This window comes from Danio rerio, chromosome 6 (assembly GCF_052040795.2).
Source record: "Danio rerio strain M-AB ecotype USA chromosome 6, GRCz13ab, whole genome shotgun sequence".
NCBI lineage: Eukaryota > Metazoa > Chordata > Actinopteri > Cypriniformes > Danionidae > Danio > Danio rerio.
The window spans coordinates 2,421,267-2,446,549 of NC_141026.1; the positions used below are offsets into that span (position 1 = coordinate 2,421,267).

At 33.4% G+C, this 25,283-nt stretch overlaps 2 protein-coding genes across 11 annotated transcripts in view; both read right to left on the reverse strand.

Annotated features, from left to right (window-relative positions):
• The window catches only part of plxna1b (plexin A1b), a 744,633-nt gene that overhangs the window by 450,283 nt on the left and 269,067 nt on the right, over window positions 1-25,283 (reverse strand). The gene's annotated exons all lie outside the window — the stretch shown is intronic.
• dlgap4b (discs, large (Drosophila) homolog-associated protein 4b) overlaps window positions 1-25,283 on the reverse strand; it is a 252,770-nt gene that overhangs the window by 88,589 nt on the left and 138,898 nt on the right. The window contains exon 1 of one of the 10 annotated variants that reach the window (XM_087256353.1): window positions 12,570-12,654. The exons of the other annotated variants lie outside the window; for them this stretch is intronic. The gene's annotated coding sequence lies outside the window, so the exon portion shown is untranslated. Of the gene's footprint in view, window positions 1-12,569; window positions 12,655-25,283 lie in introns of those variants that run through there. 10 annotated transcript variants of the gene reach the window in all.

Here is a 25,283-nt window from a genome sequence, read left to right on the forward strand (position 1 = left end):
AGCTGTTGCATACATGCATTTTCACAACAAACACATCTCTAATAATCCCTAGCACATTTTCAGACGTGCTTCCTAAATCTGACATGTGAATATGAACTTCTACCTCTGATTCAGTTCAGTCAGTGTTGTTTGTAAGAGCAATAGGAGGTACAGTAACCCATCTACAGGCTTCAGATCCAATATACTCAGATGAAAGCGAACAGCAGCAGCACATTTAGCAGGATGAATGAACTCTGCATGCTGTGAGTGAATGATTCTGCCTTCAGCTGGTGCTCTTCACAGTGGGTTTAAACGCTGAGAGATCAGACAAACGTCCACTCCTGCTGCCAGTCAATCCACATGCACACACTGCTGGAGTTTAACCTACACACACATACATCTGGAGTCATTGACCTTTTTTGGGGTGGTGGTGGTGGGGGTGGGGGGGTCAACTTTTTTGGTTAGTTTCTATAATACATGCTTCAGTGATTTTTTTATGTATTTATTTTCACTGACATCTATTTTAAGTTAAGTTTTCAGTGTTTCGAGGGAAATTTAGTGACTTACAGTATTCTCTGATTAGCCATTTCAGACTTTACTTTAGGTCAAACTACAAACTATACATCTATTTTGACTTTATATTTAGGCCAAATGTTGATATGAACACCTATTTTAGAGAAAACTAAGTCTTGCAAACACTTACAATGTCTATCGGTGCTCTAGATCTGCAGCTTACAGACCATTTTCACTAATAGACTGATTGGCACGATTATGCATTCACAATGGTTTGACCCGTTATAGGGGTGGTCAAATGTATATTTTCTATTAATCGTTTAGCACAGTTATGCATTCACAGTGGTTTAATCCATTATAGGGGTGGTCAAATGTATATTAATATTATTTATTATTTGATTGGTGTGATTATGCATTCACAGTGGTTTAAACCATTATAGGGGTGGTCAAATGTATATTAATATTATTTATTATTTGATTGGTGTGATTATGCATTCACAGTGGTTTAAACCATTATAGGGGTGGTCAAATGTATATTAATATTATTTATTATTTGATTGATGTGATTATGCATTCACAGTGGTTTAAACCATTATAGTGGTGGTCAAATGTATATTTATGTTATTTATTATTTGATTGGTACGATTATGCATTCACAATGGTTTGACCCGTTATAGGGGTGCTCAAATGTACATTTATATTATCTAGTATTTGATTGGCACATTTATGCATTTATAACGGTTTGACCCATTATAGGGGTGGTCAAATGTATAGTATCTATTATTTGATTGGTGTGATTATGCATTCACAGTGGTATGAACCATTTAAGGGGTGGTCAAATATATATTATCTATTATTTGTTTGGCGTGATTATGCATTCACAATGGTTTGACCTATTATAGGGGTGATCAAATGTACATTTATATGATCTATTTGATTGGGGCATTAAGGCATTCACAATGGTTTGACCCGTTATAGGGGTGGTCAAATGTATATTATCTTTTATTTGATTGGCGTGATTATGCATTCACAGTGGTTTGACCCATTTTAGGGGTGGTCAAATGTATATTAATATTATTTACTATTTGATTGGTGTGATTATGCATTCACAGTGGTTTGACCCATTATAGGGGTGGTCAAATGTATATTATCTTTTATTTGTTTGGCGCGATTATGCATTCACAGTGGTTTGACCCATTATAGGGGTGGTCAAATGTATATTAATATTATTTATTATTTGATTGGTGTGATTATGCATTCACAGTGGTTTGACCCATTATAGGGGTGGTCAAATGTATATTATCTTTAATTTGATTGGCGTGATTATGCATTCACAGTGGTTTGACCCATTTTAGGGGTGGTCAAATGTATATTATCTATTATTCGTTTGGCGCGATTATGCATTCACAGTGGTTTGACCCACGATAGGGGTGGTCAAATGTATATTTGTATTATCTATCATTTGATTGGCGTTATTATGCATTCACAGTGGTTTGACCCGTTATAGGGGTGATCAAATGTACATTTAAGTTATCTATTATTTTATTGGTGTGATTATGCATTTACAGTGGTTTGACCCATTATAGGGGTGGTCAAATGTATATTAATATTATCTGTTATTTAATTAGTGTGATCTGGCATTCACATTGGTTTGAACTAATTCTCAATATTAAAGGACTGACCCCACATTTTGATGTCCTTCAGACAATCAATCGTTAATTATTAAGTTAGTTAATTAAGACTCCTTTAATTTGCACACTGGCTGAAGTTTAACCTACACACACACACACACAGCACCAGCTACACTTACATCTGTGAAGTTGGCAGACGCTTATATCCAAAGCATTTCACTGTCAATATGTGTAGCGGGAATCACACATCATATGCATGTTGAGAAACAGGAGCAGCTTGTGTTGATTCATCACAGTGCAAAATGAAGCAGTCGTCAAGCATCAGGCTTAGTTTACCATATTCCTATGCAATTCTATCTGATTTAATTATACAGTAATAAATGTATGCAAATATTACTGTTTTTGCTGGTTGATAAATCAGCAGCACATATGCAGGATGGTGTTTCGAGGCAAAAAAAAAAAAGACAATGTACAACTGATTATTTTTTTAGTCCTGGTTTATTTCGTATATATATATATATATATATATATATATATATATATATATATATATATATATATATATATATATATATATATATATAAAAGTATATATATATATATATATATATATATATATATATATATATATATATATATATATATATATATATAAGTATATATATATATATATATATATATATATATATATATATATATATATATATATATATATATATATATATATATATATATATATATATATACTTTTTATTTTTGCTATAACCTTTCATCCAGATATGTAAATACACAAATGCATCAATAAAGGGAAAATAGATGGGTTATAATTAATTTGAAGGTGTCCTTGTTAGAGTGTTTTCATAAAAATACTGAGTAAAAATAATTTTTTACAAGTACTTATATATATATATATATATATATATATATATATATATATATATATATATATATATATATATATATATATATATATATATATATATATATTACATTATTTTTGTAGTTTATACATATTACATATATATTTTTTCATCCAGTAATTAACTAAGTCACATAATCAACAACACAAAACAAAACACTTTACAATAGGGTTTCATTAGATAATGTTATTTAATGTATTTCCTAACATGAACTTAGTATGAACAGCATTTATTGATCATAGTTCATCATACTCATGCATCCAAATTGCTAGTCCACATAAGTTAATGCACCGTGAGTTACAATGAACTAACGATAAATGACTTTATTTTCTTTAACATTACCAAACATGAACAAATACTGTAATAAATCAATTGTTTGGTGTTTGTTTATGATAGTAAATGCATTTACTAACATTAACTAATACAAACTTAGCTCACACTTTATCTTAATGTACAATTCGTGCAATCAACAAACCATTAACGTTGATTTTCAGCTTAATAAACTTCTAATTAGCTGCTTAATAATAGCTAAATATGTAGTAGTTGGGTTCAGATACTCGATTGAAAATGTAAAATAAATCATTCATTATATTAGTGCTAATAAAGAGTTAATATCTTAATAATAAGCATGTATTAACCCATTAATAAATAGTCTAAATTGTTACTTTAAATAAAGGTGTTATGCAAACTTATTGAAAGTGTTACCTCAACATTTAGTATAAGGTGCTGTAATTTGGAGTAAACATGATGGAACAAAAAGGTAATGGCTTAGCAAATTACTCTGGCAGGCTCTCTATTCCCAGCTGAAGCGTGAATGGGTTAAACTAATGAAAATGGATGGGCTAATTTACAAAGCGACCAGCTCACTCGGTTAGACATCATCACCGTCAGTCACGTCCAAAAGAAAGAAAAGAAAAAGGTTTCAGCAGCTCCTGAACGCTGAATGATCTGTGATCATCTCCACTCCTGCTGTGTTTATTGACTAATGGGTCACTCTACTCACGGTTTATTCTCTATGGACCCTTTCCCATGAAGTACTTTTGTTTTTATCAAGTGAACATTTGGCCGCTGCACTGTTTGGAGTGGGATAATCTGGCCCTCACAACTCTACAGGTGAAGATGTTTGTGTGAATGGCAGAATTCATGTGACGGTCTCTACAAATGCTCTGAACAGAGAGAAAAACACAGTAAAGTGAAGGCTTTTCTTATGGCATTTATTGATGCATTAAACTCTTAAGCATCCATGGAATAAAAGGTTCTAAAGATTGGAAAAGTTTCTGATGGATGGATGAAACAGTAGATGGACAGATGAATGGATGAATAGCTCAGTTGGATGGATGGGTTAATGAATGAATGGATGGATGGATGAAACAGTAAATGTCTGATAGATAAAACAGTACATGGATGGGAGGATGGATGAAACAGTAGATGGTCAGATGAATGGATGAATAAAATAGTAAATAGATAGATGGATAGATGGATAGATGGATGGATGGAAAGATGGATGGATGAAACAGTAGATGTCTGATGGACAAAACAGTACACAGATGGGAGGATGGATGAAACAGTAGATGGTCAGATGAATGGATGAATAAATGATACAGTAGATGTCTGATGAATGAATAAATAAAACAGTAGATGGATGGATGGATGGATGGATGGATAGATGGAAGGATAGATGGAAGAATAGATGAAAGGATGAATGAATGAAACAGATGTCTGATGGATAGACCAGCACATAGATGGATGGGAGGATGGATGAAACAGTAGATGGTAAGATAAATGGATGAATAAAAGAGTAGATAGATGGATGGATGGATGGATGAATGAATAAAACAGTAGATGTCTGATGGAAATACTGTAGAAGTAGATGGTCTCATGGATTGGTGATGGATGGATGGATGGATGGATGGATGAAACATTAGATAGTCAGATGGATGGATAAATAAAATTGTAGATGGTTGGATGGATGGATGAAACATTTGATGGTTGGATGGATGGATGAATAAAACAGTAGATGGTTGGGTGGATAGATAGATAGATGAAATGGATGGATGAAACAGTTGATAGATGCATGGATGGGTGGATGGATGGATGGATAAATGGGATGAAACAGTAGATGGATGAATAAAACAGTGGATGGTTGGGTGGATGGATAGATAGATGGATGAAACAGAAGATGGATGGAAGAATGAAACAATAGATGAATGGATGCATGAATGGATGGATGGATGGATGGATGGCTGAAACAGTAAATGTCTGATAGATAAAACAGTACATGGATGGGAGGATGGATGAAACAGTAGATGGTCAGATGAATGGATGAATAAAATAGTACATAGATAGATGGATAGATGGATGGATGGAAAGATGGATGGATGAAACAGTAGATGTCTGATGGACAAAACAATACACAGATGGGAGGATGGATGAAACAGTAGATGGTCAGATGAATGGATGAATAAATGATACAGTAGATGTCTGATGAATGAATAAATAAAACAGTAGATGGATGGATGGATGGATGGATGGATGGATGGATGGATGGATAGATGGAAGGATAGATGGAAGAATAGATGAAAGGATGAATGAATGAAAAAGATGTCTGATGGATAGACCAGCACATAGATGGATGGGAGGATGGATGAAACAGTAGATGGTCAGATGAATGGATGAATAAATGACACAGTAGATGTCTGATGAATGAATAAATAAAACAGTAGATGGATGGATGGATGGATGGATGGATAGATGGAAGGATAGATGGAAGAATAGATGAAAGGATGAATGAATGAAACAGATGTCTGATGGATAGACCAGCACATAGATGGATGGGAGGATGGATGAAACAGTAGATGGTAAGATAAATGGATGAATAAAACAGTAGATAGATGGATGGATGGATGAATGAATAAAACAGTAGATGTCTGATGGAAATACTGTAGAAGTAGATGGTCTCATGGATTGGTGATGGATGGATGGATGGATGAAACATTAGATAGTCAGATGGATGGATAAATAAAATTGTAGATGGTTGGATGGATGGATGAAACATTTGATGGTTGGATGGATGGATGAATAAAACAGTAGATGGTTGGGTGGATAGATAGATAGATGAAATGGATGGATGAAACAGTTGATAGATGCATGGATGGGTGGATGGATGGATGGATAAATGGGATGAAACAGTAGATGGATGAATAAAACAGTGGATGGTTGGGTGGATGGATAGATAGATGGATGAAACAGAAGATGGATGGAAGGATGAAACAATAGATGAATGGATGGATGGATGGATGGATGGATGGCTGAAACAGAAGATTGATGGATGCACTGATAGATGGAAAGATGAAAAAGTACATGGATGCATGGATGGATAGATAGATGGATGGAACAGCAGAAGGATGAATGAATGGATGGAATAAAAGGTGACGAGAGAGAGAATATTTGACTGGTGTTTTATTTCTCCTTCACACTCAAACACACCAAATTCAACACGTTACACCCTGAAGCCACTGTCACAAACGCTAAAACACACATCTGCTCCGTCACACAGACACACACACACACACACACACTCGCAGTCTGACAGAGTGCTTGTGCTGAGGATAATGTGGTTATTTCCACAAAGCGCTCACATCAAGCTGAAGGAGGCTGTGACAAAACAGATGGAGAGAATCATTTGTCTCAATCCAAGCTGGAACATTCACTTCAGCTCTGCTCTTTAGCTCTCCACCGTCTACAATACATCAACAGCTATTCCTCTTCATGCTAGGAATACAGCTGAGGTCAGATTTATTCACCCTCCTGTATATTTTCCCCCAATTTCTGTTTAACGGAGAGCAGATTATTTTCAACACATTTTTAAACATAATAGTTTTAATAACTCATCTCTAATAACTGATTTATTTTATCTTTGCCATGATGACAGTAAATAACATTTGACTAGATATTCTTCAAGATAGTGTGTTGAAATGTGTGTGGTTTTACAAATCACTGTGTGTAATGTTTTGCAAAAAGAGTGAAGCAGACATGGGGCTCTATTTTGACGATCCATGCGCAAAGTGCACAGGGTGTAAATGCTTTCAGGGTGTGTCTGAATCCACTTTTGCTAATTTAAGGATAGGAAAATCCACTTTTCGCCGTGGCGCATGGTCTCCCAGTGTTGAGTTTATTCTCTTAATGAGTTATAGGTGTGTTTTGAGAATAAACCAATCAGAGTCTCATCTCCCATTCCCTTTAAGAGTCAGCTGCGTCGCGCCATGGTGCATTTGCTATTTACATGACGACTTTGTACGTGGAAAAACTGAGCATTTCACTAGCCAGATAACAGCTAAACAGAGCATCTGCAGCGCGAGAATGAGAGACAAGGCCTCACCATTATCTACTTTCACTTTCGCTCTCGTGGATAGGGAAACCTTGTACGCAAAGACATCCATTAGCCTATACATGAATAATTTCGTTTGTTAAGCGTAAAGATTTCAAAACTATTTATGTATATATTTATATGTATATCGGCACTGGTGGGAGGCGTGTGTGCCCGAGTGCCTTAGTGCCCCAACTAGTGCCAATATACAGCCATATCGCACTGCTACAAGTGTGATATTGCGTTTATACAACGTTTGACAGCATAATTGTGTGTATATAAAAACAAAATCAAACATGGAGAGTCTCAAAATCCCTTTTGTATGAGGAACTACTTTCTTCCGCGTTGGATTCAAATCATAAGCTGACAGTTAAACAGCTGAGCAAGCATCTTTTAAACTTTATGGGCTCTATTTTGACGGTCCATGCGCATTTTTGCTAATTTAAGGACGGGAAAACTGCCTTGCGCTTCGGTGCATTGTCTAAAAGGGTTGAGTTTATTTTCTTAATGAGTTATAGGTGTGTTTTGAGAATAAACCAATTAGAGACTCCCATTCCCTTTAAGAGCCAGCTGCATCGCGCCAAGAGCGCATTCGCTTTTTACAGGACGCAAAGTAAGTCTAAGTGGAAAAAATGAGCAAACAGCAAACAGTTCACAGTTTATTAACAGAAAACTGTTAAACAGAGCATCTACTGCGTGAGAATGAGAGATAATGGATCACTTTCACTTTCGCTCTTGAATAAAGAAACCTTTACGCACAGACATCAATTAGTCTATAAATAATTAATTTCGTTTGTTAAGCGCAAATATTAGTTTCAAAACTATTTCTAAATTCAGTTCTAATTTCCAGCAAACGAATAAATGAATAATAATAACACAATGTGCTCAAAAACCTGAGTTATATCTTAAAACACATGCTGTGCCCCATATGGTCTAAAACCTGACAGGTGGGCAAATCTAAGCTTGTTTTTAATAAAACAAATATAAATATGGATATAATAAATAATACTGCTAATAATAATAACATTATACAAAAGCAAATTGTTATGAATGAACTGAAAAAGCCTCCCGAGATGAAGAAGACATGAAAGCAGTGATTTTTCATATTTATGTAGACTAGAAAATAATATGTTTTGTAATATTTTAATCCTTTATATTTATATCCTATATGTATTCTTATTATATCCTATATATATCCTTAATATTTAAATTTTTTCATATGTAAAGATATTTGCCTATTGCTCTCCTGTGTGTATTAAGCAGTGTGTAAGCGAGGTGCAACTCTGCGCTGGAGTTTAGACCGGGTTTGTTTTGGTCTACTGAAAAATCTATTATAGTTTCTCAAAATAGCAACGCGCCAGCGGTCCGCCTCAGAGCGCCTTCCTTTTTAGACCAGAACACCTATGGGCGCACAAATGAGCGCTAATGCATTTGCTATTTAAACAGCGTAGCACAACGCCCCAAAACGACTCTTGCGCCAAGCTGAAACTACCAAAAGACTATTGCGCCACGCCTTGCGCCACACTGCGCCGGGTGTATGATAGGGCCCTAGATCTGTAGTGTCAGCTTTTTGCTGGCTGTACGTGGGTGGAAGAATACACAAAGGTTAAAGAGGCTGTACGGGTGCTGATATTACTCAAATATATCACGGCTATCAGCCAATCAGATTCGAGATCCAAACAGAACTGTTATATATATATATATATATATATATATATATATATATATATATATATATATATATATATATATATATATATATATATATATATATATATATATATATACCACTAATACATACCTACTAATATATAGTCTGAGTGATGGAGCCTGATGTGCAGTTGAGTCTCTGTAGCTCCACTGATGTGATTCACTCTGACACAGATAAAGGTCATCACACACACACACGCACACACACACGCACACGCACAAGCACACACACACACATACACACAAATGCTTCTTACAGTAACTCTAGTAATGCATGGTCTTTGTGCTGTACATTAACACTGATTGATTTATTCATGCACTGCAAGAATCACCTTATTTCTCAGTATTGTTGTTTACTTCTGAAACAAACAGAGTACACCCGCTTCTGAAAATTCATATTTTATCTCAGTGAGGGGTGGCACGGTGGATCAGTGGTTAGCACAGTAGCTTCATAGCAGGAAGGTCACTGGGTTGAGTCCTGGCTGGGCCAGTTGTCATTTCTGTGTGGAGTTTGCATGTTCTCCCAGTGTTGGCGTGGGTTTCCTCCGGGTGCTACGGTTTCCCCCACAGTCCAAACACATGCGCTATAGAGTAATTGAAGAACTAAATTGGCGTGTGTGTGTGTGAATGAGTATGGGTGTATGGTACTGGGTTGCAGCTGGAAGGGCATCCGCTACGTAAAACATATGCTGGAATAGTTGGCGGTTCATTCCGCTGTGGTGACCCCTGATGAACAAAGGGACTAAGCCGAAGGAAAATTAACGAATAAGACAAAAAGTACTTAAAATGTCTAAAAATACAACAAAATCACTAAAGCTCAGACTGAAACTAAAACAAATCGCAATAATTCTAACTATTTATAAAACGAACAATATGATGTTGAAGTAGCGCTGGGAGTTCCAAATGAATGATTTAGCATGTAAAATGAGCTTTATTTTTAACATCTGCATTGTGACAATCAGTGGTGATTATCCAAACGCATCACAATTCAACAGCCGTTTCCTGTTTGATGTGCAAAGATAATTAAAGGAACGAGTTTATCCAGCAATCAGAGCTCATCAATACAAAGAGCCTGACGAGCAACAACAGCAGACATCAGGAGGAAAAAATCGACCCGCTTCTGCTGATCAAACGACTTTAATGCCTTTATCACTCGCGCTGATTCTTTAATTCGCAGATATTGATTTAAAATTTAGATTGAGAAATGGAGAGCCAGCGGCGAGTGTAAGAAAACAGGCTCAACACTTTTATTTAAAGCCTTTCAGGAAAACTTGTAACATCTGATTTTAGGATGTCTTTATACATTTAAAGTGAAAATTATTTGCCTTTTTAACTTTTTCAAATATTTCCCAAATAATGTTTAACAGATTCAGGATTTTTTCACAGTATTTCCTATAATATTTTTGTCTTCTGGAGAAAGTTTGATTTGTTTTATTCCAGCTTTAATAAAAGCTGTTTAGAATTTTTAAAAACCCTTTAAGGTCAATATTATTAGCCCCCTTAAGCAATATTTGTTTTGAATTTGCTCCAGAACAAACCACTGTTATACAGTGACTTGCCTAATTACCTATTGCCCTAACTTTACCCTAAGTAACTCAATTAAATTTTTACTTTACTTTCTTCTATGTTTTTTTTTTATATAATATTTACTTTAATTTAATTTTACTTTATATTCCTTCCCAGTCACTTATTTTAGTGCACCTACTTAAACTTTTTTCATAATTATATTTTTTTTCATTTATGTTCACTGTTAGACCTTACCAGGTTTTTTTACAGTAGAACACTGGCAACACTGTTGCCAGCCACTCACTGTAAAAGTTTGGTTACAGTAAGTAACTGGCAACGGTGTTACCAGTTAATTACTGTAACTGAACCATTACAGTGAGTGGCTGGCAACAGTGTTGCCAGTTAATTACTGTAATAGAGCAGCAGTGGTAACTAACTGGAAACTGTACAGTTAATTAATGTATTTTAGTGTTACAAATCACAGCATTATACTGCATACAAATTAATAGTATGTCATATATAGTTATTGTAGTGTTACTAAAATTAATCAGTATTCTTAGCTGTTATTAAAAAATAGAAGGCATATTATTTTTTAGACAAATTTATTTTATTGTTTTGGCACCAAACATATAAATAACAGAAAAAGTATAACAAAATTAAGAAATCAGCAGATATAAATATTGTCTTGCATATTACAGGTCTGCACAGTAAGGCTGCGGTCACATTAACGTTTGAGCATGCAAAATTCTGTCATACTGCACTGCGAAGTGGAATTAAACAAAGCGAGTAGTGGTATTAAACTAAATAATTAGAGATTGAAAAAGCAAGCCAGAGAGGTCATGTTTTGATCTTTGATTGGTCTCAAGCAATCACATGATGTGATTTCGCATGTCAGCGTTCTCCAAGCTTGATCTTTCCAATGCTGCGAATTATGAAATTTGTCGCATGAGCTATCAGTCCAGGTCTGCAGTACTCACATGCGTATGAATGGAAGTCTATGGGGAGAAAAGTGCAGTGTGACCGGGACTTTAAGCTGTAACTCTAATTAAACACACCTGATCAAACTAATTAAGGTTTGTTAGAAATCTACAGGTAATGTTGAAGCAGGGTGGGTACTAAACTCTGCTGCGCTGCAGTTCTTCAGGAACTTGGAGTTTGACCCCCATGGTATACAGCAGGGGTGCTCAATCCTGTTCCTGGATATCTACCTTCCTGCAGATTTCAGTTGCTACCCATATCAAACACACCTGCCTGTAATTATCAAGTGGTGTTCAGGTCCTAATTAATTGGTTTAGGTGTGTTTGATATGGATAGCAACTGAAATCTGCAGGAAGGTAGATTAGCAAATGAACAGCAAAAAACACAACATAATTATTTTTTAAATTTTAAAGTTTTAAATAATTAAAAACTGTGTCAAATCTCAATAAAAAGTTTAAAATAATTATAAAAAATAAAAATAAAGTTGGCAACACCGAAAAACCAAAGGATCCAATCTTTTATTGTTATAATTATCTCATGACAACAAACTTTTTTATTGTTTCTAGTATAAATTCATAGGTGGAAACACTGCTCTGAAAAATACTTAGCAACAAACTCACAGCCTGGGACCGGACAGTGGAGCTTTTGTATGTGGATGGCTATGTGTATCATGTTTTTGTGATTCCCTGTGATGATGTGCACGTTACCTTACTGAGATGATGGAATTTAATTTTGGCTTAGTTGCCAGAAAGATACATGCAACTGTTCGCATCTGTACATATGGCAGTGTGCAATATAAAATAAATACATATTCTTAAACAAAGGTAATGTAAGAAGTTATATGAGGAGAGGCTAACTAGCTAACAATGTAGCTTTCAAGTACACAGTTCAAGATAACAACAATATAACTTAAAACACAGCCTTATTTTAGAAACCCTCAAAAACATTTGAACACATTTTACTTACTCATTGTAGATTCTTATTTAAAGCCTAATACATATCAGACTCTACATCTGAATTGATGGACAGAGAATAGAGCACACTCAGCAGTAAACAAATCAAACACCTGACTCCATTAAAGGGCCAGCATTTTCTGAAAACTCTTTCTAACACCTTTGTGTTTAGAATAAGACAGACAGCCTGTGGGAGTGTGTGGTGATGCCTAAATCATTATTTTCTGCCTTTAAAATGCACGTCTCTATAAATAGCAACATAAACCGTCAGAGAAGATGGGACAGTAATGGTTGAACAGTAATTTGCTATTTATTGTCAGTTACTTTCTGTAATGAGTACATAAGGTAAATTACTGGAATTTATTCTTTGCACTACACAATTTCATACAAAGTCTACTCCTTTTACAGTAAAATAATATGTGTTAATAAATAATAAATGTTTCCTTTTATTACAGCAAAACACTGGCTATTTTACAGTTATTTACAGCACAATCTACAGAGTAAGATTGCATTTATACTAATTAAACACACCTGATCAAACTAAATCTAAAGGTAGTGTGTTGAAGCAGGGCTGGAACTAAATTCTGCTGGGCTGCAGCCCTTCAGGAGTTCGACATCCTGTGTATCTAGCATATATCCAAAGGAATTGCCTACATTTATCACAATCATGCACATATCATTGAATAAAAACAATAAAAATATAAAAACTTAATCCAAAGCAAATAAATAAATAAATAATCTGATCCTCATGTTGTTCCAAACCTGTAGTAATAATAATAATAAAAAAAAATTACCTGATTGATACATTTATTTAGGAAAGTCTTTATACTATACTGTTAATGCTACTTTTACCTACTTCATTTGAAGTTTTCCAAACAAATTAATTGAGTCTCTGCAAAAATGTATGTACGTGCTGTTTAAGATATTTTTTAAATAACACATTTTTATTTAGCAAAATACTAATATTCAGCTTAAAGTGCAATTTAAAAGCTTAACTATAGGCTAAACTAGGCTAATTATATTAATTATAGAAAAGTAAACAAAGTTATAAAAATGATTGTGATAATTTGGTTGCTCTGTGTGAATATTTTTGCCTTTAAATGCATCTCGTGGATATCTTTACCTTTTAATTAGCTCTGTGACATTGACATTGGTTGACTCCTGATACTCAATGTTAAAAACATAAAAGGAACCAAAGAAAACACAGAGATGGCTGCAGAGAAATTTAACTTATCATCAATGCATTGTCTCACTTTCTCCTCAATACTGACCATTCACATACCAAAACTGAACAGTATATATATATATATATATATATATATATATATATATATATATATATATATATATATATATATATATAGCAACATAAAGAGTACATGGGGTAATAATGGTTGAGCAGTGATTTACCATTTATTATCACAGTAACTATCTGTAATGGGTACATAAAGTAAATTACTGTAATTTATTCTTTGCACTACAAAATTTCATACAAATCCTGCTCCTTTTACAGTAAAATACTGTTTCCTTTTATTACAGCAAAACACTGACTATTTTACAGTTATTTCCTGCATAATCTACAGTAAGGGTTAACAGTGTTTTTCATCTATTATTTTGTATTATTTTAGTTTGTTTTATTTAACATTATATTCATTCCCTGTCATTTATTTTAGTACTCTAATTCAGTTAATTCAGTTAATCATTTACATTTTTTTTCTTTTTTTCCCCCTTGGTATTTTAATGCCTGTTATTTTAGAATTTAAATTAAATTAAATTAAATTAAATTAAATTAAATTAAATTAAATTAAATTAAATTAAATTAAATTAAATTAAATTAAATTAAATTAAATTTAATTTAATTTAATTTAATTTAATTTGGACTTAATATTTATTCCCAGTCTGTTATTTTATTGCCTCTACTAAAAATGTTAGATATAAAAATAGGAAAAAAAATTTAATTTGAGTTTTTTTAATCTATTATATTATTTTACTTTATTTTTGTTTTATTACATATTTAATAAACTTTCCCTGTCTGTTATTTTACTGTCTGTTATTTAAACTAAATTAAATTAAATTAAATTAAATTAAATTAAATTAAATTTTTGACTTTATATTTAGTCTGTTATTTTAATGCCTGTTATTTTAACATTTTAATATTTTATTTCATATTTTTAAAACGTTAGGTATAAAAATAAGAGCATTTTTATATTAATTTTTGTTTTTTACCTAATATATTTTTTTACTTTATTTTCTTTTATTACATATTTATTTAACTTTCCCAGTCTGTTATTTTACTGCCTGTTATTTTAATTTTTTAATAATGAATTTAGTTTTTTTAGTTTTAATTTAATTTAATTTAATTTAATTTTGACTTTATATTTAGTCAGTTATTTTAATGCCAGCTATTTAAATATTTTAATAATGAATTTAGTTTTTTTAATTTTGACTTTATATTTATTCCATGTCTGTTAATTTAATGCCTCTACTTAAACTTATTTTAGTTAGCATTCAATCAGCATTTTAGTTTTTCCTCTGATATTTTATTTTCATTTTCTTTTATTTCTCTATGTTAATATCTGCAAACTAAATAGTTTAATTGTTTGGATTTCAGCGTAACAAGTTCCTCCAAACCAAATTGCCATATGACCACCCATACATGCATTTTGACAATAGTTATCAACTTTGTTAGGAAGCTGATACATAATTTGCATGTAAAAAAAAATGCATTTATACATCACATGCTTGAAGATACAGCAGCCAAACGAGCCTCAGAAGTCATAGAGAGTAAAAGTGATTATGCAAAACTAAAGGAAGAAATAGAAATGAATCACAAACATGAAACATCACAGCCATCAAACAAACACAGAGAAAGATTCATACAATAAAAAACACAGATCCATCAAATCTGTCAGCTGCTCACTTTCAGAAGACAGACTTCTGACAGCTCCTATCTCAGAAACCCTGATCAGAGCTGGTTATTTCTGCCTCTTTCTCTTTCAGACCCATCAGTTTGAAACAAACACTTCCTGCTTTAGCAGGAAGCGCAGGATGTTTGGGAAGCAGTAGAAAACACAGGAAGATCTCATATACTCTGGAAAACACTGACATCAGCTTGATCTCATGAGGAAAGCAGTGTCAGTGTTTTATCATTCATCAGCTGAGAAAAGCATTCTGAAAGTGATCCCAATTTTGTCTAGTATTTTAATGCCTGTTATTTTACAATTTAATTTAATTTAATTTAATTTAATTTAATTTAATTTAATTTAATTTAATTTAATTTAATTTAATTTAATTTAATTTAATTTTATTTTATTTAATTTTTGACTTTATATTTATTCCCAGTTTGTTATTTTAATGCCTGTTATTTTTTTATTATTTTATTTTATTTTATTTTATTTTTGACATTATATTTATTCCCAGTTGGTTATTTTATTGCCTCTACTTAAAAGCTAGGTATAAAAATAGGAGCATTTTTTTTTTCTTTTTTTTTTTATCAAATATTTTATTTGACTTTATATTTGTTTTACTACATAATTATTTAACTTCCCCAATCTGTTATTTTAGTGCCTGTTAATTTAATTTAATTTAATTTAATTTAATTTAATTTAATTTAATTTAATTTAATTTAATTTAAATTAATTTAATTTTTGACTTTATATTTATTTCCAGTTTGTTATTTTAATTTTTTAAATTAAATTTAATTTAATTTAATTTAATTTAATTTAATTTAATTTAATTTAATTTAATTTAATTTAATTTAATTTAATTTAATTTTATTTTATTTTATTTTATTTTTGACATTATATTTATTCCCAGTCGGTTATTTTATTGCCTCTACTTAAAAAGTTAGGTATAAAAATAGGAGCATTTTTTTATTATTTCATTTTTTTTATCAAATATTTTATTTTACTTTATTTTTGTTTCACTACATATTTATTTAACTTTCCCAATCCATTATTTTAGTGCCTGTTAAATTAAATTAAATTAAATTAAATTAAATTAAATTAAATTAAATTTAATTTAATTTAATTTAATTTAATTTAATTTAATTTAATTTAATTTTTGACTTTATATTTAGTCTGTTATTTTAATGCCTGTTATTTTATTGTTCCACTGTTTCATCAGAATTTTTATTCTTGCACAAAGCAACCCACACACCATATACAATCCTATCCAGCCCCGACAAAACAATCCCCAAATTAAACAATCAATATCAGATGGGGAAAAAAGAAACAATAACAAACCACATATACACACCCAAATACCTTCACTCAATCCACATATAAGGTTTTAAATCTTTAAAGAATTAAATAAGTTGGGGTGGCACGGTGGCTCAGTGGTCAGAACTGTTGCCTCACAGCAAGAAGGTCACTGGTTCGAGTCCCAGCTGGGTCAGTTGGCGTTTCAATGTGGAGTTGGCATGTTCTGCCCATGTTGGCATGGGTTTCCTCCAAGCGCTCTGGTTTCCCCCACAGTCCAAACACATGCGCTATAGGGGAAATAATTCACTATATTGTCCACAGTGTATGAGTGATTTGACAATTCGTGACAGGTTATGCATAGTGCATCTTTCAATTAGCTGATGACACAACGGTGGTGGGCCGAATTACGGATAATGATGATACTGCCTGCAGAGAGGTTGGGCACTCTCTGGCGCAATGGTGTGAGGAAAACCACCTCTCACTCAACATCAGCAAAACCAAGGAGCTGGTGGTTGATTTCAGGAAAGAAAAAAGGGAACACAGTCCCATCACCATCAACGGGACACCAGTCGAGAAGGTCAACACTTTCAAGTTTCTTGAAGTACACATCGCTGAGGATCTGACATGGACTGCTCACACAGACGCAGTGCTGAGGACGGCACAACAACGCCTCTTCTTCCTCAGGAGGTTTGGAATGAGCCCCCACATCCTCCAATCGTTCTACACCTGCACTGTGGAGAGCATCCTGTCTGGCTGCATCACCACCTGGTATAGAAACAGCACCAGCAGCAAACGCAAAGGCCTACATAGGATTATGCGAACTCCCGGCCGGGTAGTAGGTGAGCTTCCCTACCTCCAGGAGGAGAATTGGTGAATTGGTTAAGCTAAATTGCTTGTAGTGTATGTATGTGAGTGTGTATGGGTGTTTCCCAGTACTAGGTTGCAGCTTGAAGGGCATCCGCTGTAGCAAAACATACGCCGGAATAGTTGACGGTTCATTGCTCTGTGGTAACCCCTGATAAATAAGGGACTAAGCTGAATGAAAATGAAAGAATGAGCCGGATGTTGACTAAAGGGCATTCATATTATGTTTACCGCCGGAAAACAAGTCAGAAACACAGCGGAAGGTGGATTTGTTGTGGTGTGAGAGCTGAGCTGAGCTGAGTTCTGTCTCCTCCGGAGGCTGCAGGAGTGTTTTTAGGGCTTTTACACTGTAGAATTACTGCCAGGTCAGAGAGAACAGACAAAACCGCCCCGACCCTCTGAGAGTAACTAACACACACATGCACATGCACACGCACACACACACACACACACACACACCTGCTTTTACAGTGGATGAAAGAGGAGAGATGGTGTGTGTGTGTATTTGAGTGTGTGTGCTTGTGTGTACAGGTATATACTGTGTGTGTGTGTGTGTGTCTGTCTGTCTGTTTGTGTGTGTTTGTATGTATCTGTGTATATGTGTGTGTGTGTGTGTGTGTGTGTGTGTGTGTGCATGTGTATTTCTATTTGTATGTGTTTTTGTATGGGTTTGTGTGTGTGTGTGTGTGTGTGTGTCTGTATGCATGTGTATGTCAGTTTATGTGTATGTGTGTGTGGGTGTGTGTGTGTGTGTTTGAGCCTGCCTCTGTATGTACATGTGTGTGTTTGTATGTATCTAAATATGTCTGTGAGTGTGTGTGTGTGCCTGTGTATTTGTGTGTATGTGTTTGTATGTGTGCATGTGTATGTCTGTATTTGAATGTGTGTGTGTGTGTGTGTGTGTGTGTGTGTGTGTGTGTGTGTGTTTGTGCCTCTAAGTGCCTGTCTGTTTGTGGGTGTACATGTGTGTGTTTGTATGTATCTGTGTATGCGTGTGTGCATGTGTATGTCTGTGTGTGTGTGTGTGTGTGTGTGTATGTACAGTGTGTGTTTGTGTCTCTATGTGTGTGCCTGTCTGTTTGTTTGTGTGTGTATGTGTGTGTTTGTATGTATGTGTCTGTGTATGTGTGTGCATGTGTATTTGTGTGTTTACATGTGTGTGTGTGTTTAAATGTGTCTGTCTTGGAAATAGTGTGTGTGCATGTGCACTTCTGTGTATGTTGTTTATGTGTGTATATATGTGTCTGTGCATGTGTGTGAGTGTGTGTGTGTGTGTGTGTGTGTGTGTGTGTGTGTGTGTGTGTGTGTGTATGTCTGCATATATGTGTGTGTGTGTGTGCCTGGTCTCAGGAGTGTGTGTCACAGCTGTAGGGATTGCGCAGCTCTGTTCTGACAGATGTGGAGCAGCAGCAGATTCAGCTCCAGCTTTAGTTGAAGACTCAACAGAAACAAACACTGCCTCCATTATAAAGCTCTCAGCCACAGAGCTCTGATCCAGGGTGAAGGGCTGTGTACTGCACAGATATACAGTATATTTACACCCCATCACTACTTTACACTTCATCAATGCAGTAATAGTAGTTCTATAGGTATGCATCACTATTACATTGCTCAATTTTGAGTAATGTATTGTGTGTGTGTGTATTTTTAATGCTTTTAATGCAGTCATATTTACTTATAACATTGCACAAATACTCAAACAGCAGACCATGCTTTAAAACAAGGTTTCATTAGGTCATGTATTTATAACATACACTAAAAATGAAAGACACTTAAATTAATTTTATCATTTATTAATGGATTATTAACATCTAAAGATGAGCTTGTTAATATTATTAACGCACACTGAGTTAACATGATCTGCAGTTTTATTCACTAACATTAACAAAGACTAATGGATACTGCAGATAATAATACTAAGATTTATTGTTTATTATTTGTTCATGTTGGTAAATTTATTACCTTCCCCCCACTTACCATGCTGTGTGTGTTTTGTATATTATATGTTGTGTGTATGAGTGTGATGTGGCTGTATTGTGAGTGAATTGTGATGTATAGGTGAACACATACTTTAATTTAATTTAAAAATATGCTAAATGAACAATATGATGCAAGCATCATTAGTGACAAGTGGGCTTTGAGAGGGAAACTAAAATGCTTCATAAGGATTTAATTTTGGAATAATCTGTCAATAAAGGGATGAAATAAAAATCCTGATATAAAATTATGTGAAATGAAAAAAAAAAAAAATAAATAAATAAATAAAATACAATGAAAAAATAAATAAATAAAATAAAATAAAACAAAAACGAATAAAAAAAATCAAATGAAATAAAAAAAATAAAATGAAACAAAAAATGAATAAAATAAAATAAAATATAAAACATAAAATAGATAAATAAAAAAATCAAATAAAATAAAAGAATTATATATTTTTTTATAAATTAAATGAAATAAAATAAAAATTAAAAATACAACAAAATAAAAAATTTAACAGACTAAAAAAAAAAATAAAATAAAATATGAAAAATTTATAAAAATCTAATTAAATAACAAAATAAAATTATATAAATAAATAAAATTAATAAAATTAAATAGAAAATAAATAAAATAAATGAAATAAAAAATTTATAAAATAAAAATAAAATAAAATAAAATAAAATAAAAATATATAAAAATAAAATAAAAATAAATAAAATTAAATAAAAAAAAATGTAATATATAAAATAAAAAAATCAATACAATAAGATAAATAAATAAAAACCTCAACCAACAGCAACAAGCTTTCAGCAAACATAATATATATTTATAAAGAAATATATTGCTTTCTTTAATACTTGCAAAACATGATTACACAATCTAAATAAGACTGACACCTGTAGGCACCTTTAGGCAACCTGTAGGCAATAATATATATATATATATATATGCAGAAATCTGACATGATCCAGATGAAGCAGAGAAAACACTGCAGATCTGAGATCAGTCATTGGAAAAAGCCAGAAATTAATGCTTAATTGAAGTTGTCCTTGTTAATTAGCACAAAATTGAATTGGCTTCAGGAGCATGAAGAGGCGGAGGTGATGACGGAGCAAGGGATTAGAGGAAAAAATCTAGTTCATACATGAAAGAAACGTTTGGCATGTTAAAGCTATAGAATAATCCGAGAAGAGCCATCAGCAATGAGTTTATGCAGAAATCATAACTTTAATTTAATATGACACATGTGTATTTCCCTTTGACATGGTTAAGATGCCATAAGCCATGTTGAGTAACACAGAACGATGAAAAGGTGTAGAAGGAATTAGAAAGACTGAAAGATATAAATAGGATGGAGGGAGTTTTTAAAGAGAACGGTGGAGGGATGGCGAAGTTTGAAGAAAGACTTGTTCTAGGGAGGCAGGGTTAAGAGAAAGGGATGAGTTAAGGGGAGGAGTTTGGATGGAATGTAGGTTGGAGAGGGCGTGGTTTTGAAAGACAGTGGGTGAAGGGCGAGGTTTGAAGAGAAAATAGAGTGGAGGGCGGAGTTTGGAGAGGCAAAAATGAGAGACTGGATGGAAGGAGGGTGGGGTTTGAAGAGAGAATGAATGGAGGGAGGGCGGGACTTGAAGAGATTGGTGGAGGGAAGGCGGAGTTTGAAGAAATATTTGATGGAGGGCGGGGTTTAAAGAGAGAATGGGTGGAAGGCAGGGTTTGAAGAGAGACAAGGTGAAGGGCAGGGTTTGAAGAGAGGCGGGGTTTGAAGAAAGACTGGGTGGAGGCAAGGTTTGAAAAGAGGTGGGATTTGAAGAGAGACTGGTGGATGGCGGGGTTGAAAAGAGGCGGGGATTAAAGAGAGACTAGTTGGAGGGGGCGGGGTTTGAAAAGAGGAGGGGTTTGAAGAGATACTTGGTTGAGGGCGGGGTTTGAAGAGGGGTGGGGTTTGAAGAGAGTCTGGGTGGAGGGCGGGGTTTGAAGAGATACTTGGTTGAGGGCGGCGTTTGAAGAGGGGTGGGGTTTGAAGAGAGTCTGGGTGGAGGGCGGGGTTTGAAGAGATACTTGGTTGAGGGCGGCGTTTGAAGAGGGGTGGGGTTTGAAGAGAGTCTGGGTGGAGGGCGGGGTTTGAAGAGAGGTGGGGTTTGAAGAGATACTTGGTTGAGGGCGGGGTTTGAAGAGAGTCTGGGTGGAGGGCGGGGTTTGAAGAGAAGTGAGGTTTCAAGAGATACTTGGTGGAGGGCGGGGTTTGAAGAGAGGTGGGGTTTGAAGAGAGACTGGGTGGAGGGAGGGGTTTAAAGAGAGGTGGGGTTTGAAGAGAGACTGGGTGGAGGGCGGGGTTTAAAGAGAGGTGGGGTTTGAAGAGAGACTGGGTGGAGGGAGGGGTTTGAAAAGAGGTGAGGTTTCAAGAGATACTTGGTAAAGGGCGGGGTTTAAAGAGAGAATTGGTCGAAGGAGTGTAAAGAGAGGCGGGGTTTATACAGCGACTATGTGGAGGGCGGGGTTTGAAGAGAGACTGGGTGGAGGGCGGGGTTTGGGCAGATCTTATTTAGTGAAAATGTAAATCCTTAAATAATATTAATCAAAATATTCATTCATTCAACTTCTTTTCGGCTCAGTCCATTTGTTAATCTGGGGTCACCACAGCGGAATGAACCACTTTAATCAAAATGTATATTTAGTAATATAATTTCCTTTAAAACCTTTTATTATGATTGTTAATTTATTCTTAATATTGAATATTATTATTTTAAAAATCTCAGTCATGGTGTTCGTAAGATTTCAACTCCAATAACATAAAGAAAGTCTTTAATGTCATTCATTGTTAATTTAAAACAGTTTCTAAATGATAAAATAATATTTAAGCGAAATCATGCTTTGAAATGTCTCTTGAAAAAAAAAAGCCCAAAACGAAACAAAAATCTGACAGGAGTTTATTATTAATGCGGACCACTGGTTAATCCAAGAATAAACACAGTTACGTACACACGCTCCACACTGTAATAAGTCTGTCATATTAGGCATATTTGAGTCTTCCTTGAGGACTATTAGGCGGTGCGATGGGGAGAGAGAGGGGGAATAATGGCCGGCCTCTGAAAGCTTTGGCTGGATTTGTCTGCCATAAGCCTCCAGCAGATTAAAGCCTGTTAATGTGTGTTGTGCTGAAAGACTCAATGCCACTGTGTGTCACTACAAAGACCAGGCTTCAGGCAACTCATACTTAACAACAGCATCGAAAATTCAGTATTAAACATCACGCAACCAACCGCATGCTTACACTTAAATCCATCATAGACATACTTGTGAATATTTTGTGGTCAGTGATTTTCTCCTGCTGAACAAGGAGGCATTTATTGACAAACTACATTGAAATACAGTGAAATTATCTAAAAGGATAAAATCAGGAATATTGTAAAACATATCAAATAAATCTGTTATTGTAAGATAGTGTAAAATGAAATGTATCGCTGTGGATAAAATGATTGTAGTATGATGATTTGATGACCAAGAAACATTTATTAGTGTTGATTATAAGCTTGGGCAGCATGGTGCCGCAGTGGGTAGCACAATTGCCTCACAGCAAGAAGGCCGCTGGTTTGAGTCAGGGTCAATTTCTGTGTGGAGTTTGCATGTTCTCCCCGTGTTGCCGTGGGTTTCCTCTGGGTGCTCCGGTTTCCTCCACAAGTCCAAAAACGTGGTTTAGGAGAATTGGGTGAGCTAAAATTTTCCATAGTTTATGAGTGTAAATGACTTTGTAAGGGTGTTTCCCAGCGATGAGTTGCAGCTGGAAGGGCATCCACTGTGTAAAACATATGCTGGATAAGTTGGCGGCTCTTTGTGCTGTGGCAACCCCTGATTAATAAAGGGACTAAGCCGAAAAGAAAATGAACAAATAAATTAATGTTTATAAGCTTGTTTTCATAAAAAAAATAACAAAAAAACAAAGAAACCAACAATCAATGAACAATATATAAAAAGTTGTGTATATACTGTTTAAGACAAAAAAAATGTTTGATATAATATTTTTATGATAATTGATTCAGTGCATAATTTATCTTTTTTTTTTTTTTTACTATATATAATAAAGGATTCAAGAAAATAAACATACTGACCTAATATTTGGGTTACTATAGTTAATAAAAGCATAAATAAATAGATACCTAAATAAATAAAAAAATGAGTAAGTAAATAAATATACAAAATAAATTAATTAATAAACAAATAAGTATTTATTTAATTTAAATAGTAAATAAACACATAAAAAATGAATAAACAAGTAAATGAATAAATTAACAAACAAGTGACTAAATAAATAAATAAATAAACAAATTAACTAATGAATTAAATAATAAAAAATTGAAAAATGAATAAATAAATGAATGAGTAAATAGATAAATAAACAATTAATTTAATAATTAATTATTAAATAATAAATGAATAAAAAAATAAACTAACAAATAAATAATTTAATAAATCAGTAATTAAATAATAAATAACTAAATTAATAAATGAATGAATGCGTAAATAAATGAATTATAGATAGATATATAGATAGATAGATAGATAGATAGATAGATAGATAGATAGATTGATTAATTAGCAAATAATTAAATTGATAAATAAATATATTAATAAATCAATTAAATTGTAAACATATAAATAAAAAATGAACAAAAAATAAATACTATTAAATAAAAAATATAAATTTAAATAAAAATGATTTAATTAAAAATTTAATTCATCGTTATAAATTTATTTTTGTGCCTGAAGCAATTTGGTTACATAATAAATATAATTAATCAATAGGTTATTAATATTTATTATTATTATCATTTTTTATAAATTATTGTTATTATTTATTTAATATTATTCAATTAATTATAATAATAATAACAATAATAATAATAATAATAATAATTATTATTATTATTATTAATAATAATAATAATAATAATAATAATAATAATTTTTCTTTTCTTTTTTTCTTCAGTTTATGTTTGTGTACTTGATGTTTAGTGTTGGTGTTTATTGTCTTAAGTGTGTCATTACTGTTACATGTGAAGCACCACCATGTCAGAATGAATTGTCCCAAGAGGATTAATAAAGCTTTAAACTTAAATGATGTGTTTCATTTTTAATAAAACAAAAATCACAATCAGTTGCATATGAGAATTTGAAGAGATTAAACTAATAATCTAGCAAAATAACATCATTGAGGCAAAAGAAGAGACTGAACAGAAATGGTCTATATTCTATTTGTATTACCCTATAACTAACCATTATAACTAATTCCATCAGAGTTCTTAAAACATCAAGTCAGAATGTTAAACTGGAACTGCTTTGATACCTTACCCCCCGTGCTTGTTTTTTAATCTGAATATTGCAGATAGTGGATGTTTTTTTTTTATGGTGAAAACAGAAAAGCTGTGTAAATGACTGTCCGTCTATTAGACCGCTGGCTGTTTGACTGACCTTTACCGGTAAAGGTCAGCGTTTCATTAGCGTCTTCGTTTAAGACTTTGAAGGCCGAGCGGATCAATATGGCTCTAAGTGAAGGACAGATATTCGCTCTAAAATACTCCCGTCTGTCAATATCAACAGCAGCTTCTGTCCATCCACACATTATTCAAGAGAGCCGAGGCGGATCGTTCTGTACAAATTCTTAACAGGTATTTTTCTGAAAAGCC